Source organism: Rissa tridactyla, chromosome 11 (genome assembly GCF_028500815.1).
Source record: "Rissa tridactyla isolate bRisTri1 chromosome 11, bRisTri1.patW.cur.20221130, whole genome shotgun sequence".
Taxonomy (NCBI): Eukaryota; Metazoa; Chordata; class Aves; order Charadriiformes; family Laridae; genus Rissa; species Rissa tridactyla.
The window spans coordinates 12905657-12911748 of NC_071476.1; the positions used below are offsets into that span (position 1 = coordinate 12905657).

At 44.1% G+C, this 6092-nt stretch overlaps 1 long non-coding RNA gene across 1 annotated transcript in view; it reads right to left on the reverse strand.

Moving 5' to 3' along the window:
* The window catches only part of LOC128916006 (uncharacterized), a 52114-nt gene extending 47084 nt beyond the window's left edge, over positions 1 to 5030 (reverse strand). The window contains exons 1-2 of the long non-coding RNA XR_008468823.1: positions 4269 to 5030; positions 104 to 168 (exon numbers count right to left, since the gene is read on the reverse strand). This is a non-coding gene — a long non-coding RNA (uncharacterized LOC128916006). The remainder of the gene's footprint in view (positions 1 to 103; positions 169 to 4268) is intronic.
* Between the last annotated feature and the right edge of the window lie 1062 nt (positions 5031 to 6092).

Consider the following 6092-nt stretch of genomic DNA (forward strand, 5'->3'; position numbering starts at 1 on the left):
TATAACAAAGGACACATCAGGGAGAATGTACATTGGAAATGTGTTAGGTAACCACTGAAAACTTGAATTTGAGTCAGAGCTGAGAGGGCTAAATGATACTCACCTTGCCTTTGACTTCAGCACACTTCAAAATGGCTTTTCTTTTACCCTGCCTTCTCTTACTGTCACCTAAATGGGATCAAGAGCTCTGTGAATAATCAGTAATAGTGTATTAGTTGTAGTTAAATGTTTTTGTGCATCTCAAAATACCTCTTAATTTAGGTATTACTAGCAAATATCTTCAACCTAAAGATCATATGACCAAAGGATTGGGGCTTTTAAAATTGAATACACTCAAAAATGTCTCTGCTCAGCAAAGATGAGGAAGAATCAAAAGGTATTTAAGGTATTTATTGCTGTCAGCCTGACTTAATAGTGTGCAACAGAACTAACCAATTGGGCCCAAATCGTGTCCATTTAATTCCTAGCACAGATGAAAAATACATAACAACGCCAGTAAAATGATGGTTTCTTGGAGCAGGCCGCGCACATAAGGCAGACTCTGAGTCATTCTGAAGAGTTTTCCTCACCCATCTTCATAAACACGAAAGCCAAAGAGAGCATTTTCATTCTTTAACTGTCAACTGTAAATCCTTCAGTGGTTTAGGATCCAATCTTTTTCTCTGCATTAGATTTCCTGAGCCATCTCTGAGTACTGTCATGCCAAAAGGCAATAAATCTGTTGGGTTTTTTCTACTAATATGAACTCAATAAAAATATACAAAAGCTTTTAGTTCTTTCAATTTTTGTATAGCTTAAATATTCCTGAATCAAAAATAATCACATATTCACTCAGCATCTTATAAAGACTTACCTTACCACAGGAACTTTCTCACATAATTAAAAAAACAGATATAATTTAAGTAGAATTTACCCAGTATCTGAGTTCCTCTACTTCCTGTTAAACTGAACTGAAATTGCCTATGCTATTAGGAAATTTAGTAGATTTCCTGTCAAATATATGCTTATTACTTAAAGGATTTCAAAGGGTTGGCAGAAGAGCCTAACATTATTTTAGCATACGTTATTTGACAATTTACAGAATTCTGTCATTTTTTAATGATTTTCATTGATCTTCTGAAGTTCTTGAAATCAATCATTAAAAAAAAACAAACGAGAGAAACCCTAAGTATCTTTCCTGGACCCCAAGAGAATGGGAATGCAATGCTAGCTGATCCTTACACAAGAGCTGTAGTGCCAAGGTCTGTACTCTCTAAGAGACTGTCGTGGTTTGGGCTTCCCAATCCTCTGGGACAAGAGGAAAATTTATTTCCTTTCTGAGTAAGTAGCACACTTGACTTCCTTGAAGCTGTCTTCCAGGTCAAGATTAGAGAGGCTCCACATGAGGACCTCCAGCTGCTATGGGGTATGTTTCCGTCAGGCAATGATCCAGACAGAGTATCAGAATTAAATTCCTTCCAGCAGCCTGAGTAATGAATCTGTTTTCATATTCCTGACAGCTGAATCCCAACCGTCAACGAGGGCTCTTGACATAATGAATATCTGAAAGGGCTGCCAAACTGTATCAACGGGCATCTTCATATCACTAATCTGTAAATCCAACCCTATTCAAGGGGCATCCCTCTATCTATAAAAACCAGAAAACACAAAGGAGAGTGTAGAGCCTTACTGCAATAACCACTGCCAGTGACTGAGCAACAGCTATTAATTCAGGGGTTACTTTAAGGACTATATAGATTAACACAGATACGTTTGCTCCAGACCAGTTTCCATAACTGTGCAACACTATTACACTCGATCATTACTCTCTTTGAAAGAGTGACTTCACTTGCTACCACCTTTACAGCCCTCAATGGCAGTCCCAAGATCATTACTGGTAATCATCTTCACTCAGAAATTCAAGCTGTGAACATCTGTGCTCCTCTTGCATAAGCTATGAGCAGCCAAGAGAGGAGTTACCTACCCCTGAGAGCCTACATCGAGTTCTGCGTCACCAGCGCTGGCTCCCTGTGGACAACTCACTTCCCATTTCAAACTGCCAAATTTTTTGCCCTTTGCTAGACCAGGCATGTTTAAACCAATAACCTCCACTTGTTTGCCCCCTTCCTTGCCCAACTAGCGAGTTGGAAAGAGGAGTGCAGCAAATCCGGCGTCCAACTTTAACATAAAATCTGTGATTTTTGTCTCTGCTCCTGGAGGAGGAAGAGACTGATAGATAGTCAGATAGATAGATAGGAGATTACATCAGGAAACATCCTTAAGCAGAAATCCACCTCAGTTACAGAGCTGGCCAGCACAGACCACCAAGAAACATCATCTTATGTTTAGAAAACTGAGTGAAAATGTTGCTGCTCGTTTTTATGGCAGAAGTGTGGCTCTCATCTAATAAACCCTAAAAGATGACCCCTGTCCCCCCACCTCAAACGGCAGCAGCCAAAGCAGGGCTGTCATTATGGTCTCTGACTATCACCCTCAGACCCTTGTCTGCATACCTCCAGTTCAGCCACAGGTTTGGCAGCTTGTCCTCAGAGCATAATTATATGTAGCAGATAATCCCTGCCACCTCCCTCTTCTATACCAGAGCTCCAATGTACAGCTTTTCCTGTCTCCTTTACAGCTCTATTTGTAAAGGCTCACATCCAAACTGCCGACCACCATGGGAAATACTTGCTGAAGGAGAAAGCTGACCTGTCCCCTGCTTCTGCTTTTGATCCATCTGTCCTGTGGAAGCAAGGACATTTTTTAACAGGCCATCCTGCCAATGCTGAATATTTTCGTGAAAATGACTGTTCTGCAAGCACCTTCCTTACCAGAAATACTTCCATTTCTCCGGTACCTCTTCTTCAGAATGGCCTGTCCCTGAAAGCTGGGAGCTGCTGTGGGTCTTCATAAATGAAGCACTTCAAAACAATGAGTCATTGTACTGAAAGCTCACAGCCAAAGGTTTTCTTCTGGGATGAAGACAGGTTTTGGGGTGGTACTTCCAGAGAAGTTAAGTGCTTCTTGTGCTGCTTTGCTAACATGTTTCATCCTCCTCCCTCACCTTTCTTTGGAAGCGTGTGATACAGTGGGACTGGCTAAATGAAGGTCACCACCCACAGTTCAGACTGGGCAGTTCCCAACACTGGAACGTCTCCTTACCCCTCGTCACAAACAAAGTGCACCTATGCATTCATACATGTCCTCACGCTCTCATATTAAATGGTGTGTTTCCAGTTTAGGTAACTCCCTTGGAGACATCATACCATAGGAAGCAAAAGTTCTTCCCTGCAAACTCAAAGCAGGTGGTTTAGGTCTGTAACAAGTCTGCAGTGGAGAAAGCTTATCTCATCTCAACACTTAATGACCGTTAATGAGCTAATGAAAACTCTCTAGTTGATGAGGCACTAGTTTTGGCTGTCCTGTTGTCACATGTAGTGCACACATGTACATACAAATGCCCTGTCTTCGCCCTGACAAAGGATTAAGCTTGAATTGCTTGAACTAGTAACGTGGAGCAGAAATCCTGGGCGAGGGCAGGAGTCTGCAGCTGCTTCTAACACACTGAAGAGCTTTGACACTACAGTAAGGGTAGAGGCCAAATTCCTATCTCCATCAACTCCTTATAGCTTTTCCTCAAATAAAAAACATACCTTCAATCCTTTTCTTTTCAAAACCCAAACACTAATTTTGTCTTTCTCCTAAATCGGAGAAAAAAGCAAGAACCGGCACACTGCCCATCTCTGAGACACGATGCTTTGTGCTCCCCTCTCCGTAGTGCCCACATCCCAAGCATGCTTTCTGCTTTATCTGTTTAACCTTATGTACTCTCTAGATGACGTGTCTCAGCCACTTGAGCAACTCACAGCCATGACCACCACATCGTCTTTCAGGAAGAGCTGTTACCCTTACTTGGTGTGGGGAAAAAGAGGCTCAAAGCAAGCGCTTGCCTGCAGCAGCACAAGTTGCCTCAGACTCGCTTTCCAGTTAGCGGAGAGCTAGTCAATACCTGCCTTTGGCCAGCAGAATTAGGCCCTGGAAGCGCTTATTCCTTTTCACTGACTGTAAGAGGAGACCCCTCTGACTAGTGCGTCTGCACTATAGGCATATAAACCTAACAAAGGTACAACCCACCCAGGAAGTCTATTGTTAAGTCAGAGCTAAGCTAGGGAAGAGAATCCTTCCTGTTTCTTTCCCTGAAGCCACATGCATACAAAGCATATGAAGGAAGCAGGGGACAGAAATTACGCATTCATATCAGAGCTTCCTTTGTCATTTTCCTTACCTACCAGATTAAATGTTTGCAAAGCTGCCTTTGAACTCTTGCTTTGATATCCAGATGCAAATATCACTGTTTGTTAAGTGGGCTGTAAATGGATTTCATAGTTCATTCCAAAGCTGCCACATACGAGCACAGTAAAGCTGAAAGCCCCAGTTGAGAGTTTTCTTTGTTGTAGAAAGATGAACAGAGCAGGACCACTCAGCCATCTTATTTGCAGTGATAGCAGCCTGCTCCTCCTGCCAGAGACCAAAAGAGAGGTGTCAGACTGGACTTCAGTGTGAAGACGGAAGCCTGTCACATACAGACAGAAGGCATCTGGGCTGCTTCCTGAGCAAAGTTTAACAACTTGGCAGACCAATGGAAACCCCTTCTTGCCCTCCAGGACTTGACATGGCAATTGAATAACTGACTGCCCCAAAAGGAAATAAAATGGAGAGACAGGGGGAAGCTCAGGCACAAAAGATCACCTCTCTTTACAACCTGGAAGCTGCAAACCAGAATTTCTCAAGCCCGGTATCTCTACATCTGTGTCTATAAATGTGGTGACAGTTTTCCAAATGGTGTACAGGATCCTCTGGAGACATAGGTAGGACTTAAGAAAATGAAAGAGACATGAAGTATCACTTTTTCTAGATACTACATTAAACTCTCTTAAAAGAGACCGTTAAAAAACTCTGTGGCATGCAGGAGATTTGGCATGGTGCAATACATAATACTTTTAAATGTTTCAATATAGTCTATTGTACCTTTTGTGACCTCCTGGAATCAAGTTGCTTAAGCACCAAAAAAAAAGGAAAGGAAGTGATTGATTTTTACTTAGTTTACCTAGAGCTCTGAGGGAAGGGTATTTATTTATTTATATCAGCTGTTCTTTGCTGATCTTAGCTCAAGAAGGAGTTATGCAGCCATGTCATGAAAAGGACTTGCATCTCACACAAGGAAGTGAAAATTGTTTCTGAAAGAGAAAAAAGTCAAGTTCCATTTAAAGTAAAACAAGAGAACAATTCGTGATCGTAAATTACTTCATTCTAAGCCTCAGTTTCCCCTACGTGGTAAAAAACCTTATGCCATAATTTCACAAAAATACATAAAAATCCGCAAGTTTGTAAGAGATATTGCTTTATATAGAAAGTGCTCCTGAAACCAGCCCTTGCACATGAACCTGCCTCCCAAGAAACTGCATTTAAGCTGGGGCTCAGTTATGCAAAGACAGTTCGCTATGACAACGCCAGCTTTTACATCCCCTTAGCGCTACCCTTGCCCGCCCGAGTAACGCGGGGCGCGGAAGGGAGACGCTCCGCCCGCCCGCCAGCTCCCCCCGCGGCCCGCTGCGCAGCGGGGACGCGCCTGCCCGGGGGAGGCGGCAGAGGAGGAGGCGGAGCAGGCGGAGCAGCGGGGCGGCCAGCGAGCCGTGAGCCCCGCGCCGGCAGCGCCGCCCGCCGGGGGCCGCGCAGAGCGGCAGCGCCCGGGGGCCCCCGGCCACGGCCCCGTCCGCCATCGGCGACCGGCAGCGGCCAAAGCGAGCCAAGCCGCGCCGGGCGGTACACCCTGGCCGCGCACGGAGCAGCGTGAGAGCCACCTGACCGTTCCAACTGGATTAGACGCACAAACGATCTTAAACGCTGAAATTAGAGAGCTCAAATACACAGTAGTTAGCTTCTGTGTCCTGCAAAGGAGAAGTAACCCTCATGGGAAAAGATTGAGTGTCATGTAAAAAGCTGAGACATGAATGAAGGGTATCTGAACCAAGTTCATGCGTGTTACCAGGTTTCAGTTCCCTTGCTCTTGCAGATAGTTCTTTGATCCAGTTAACCCTCTTCAGCTGACAAAA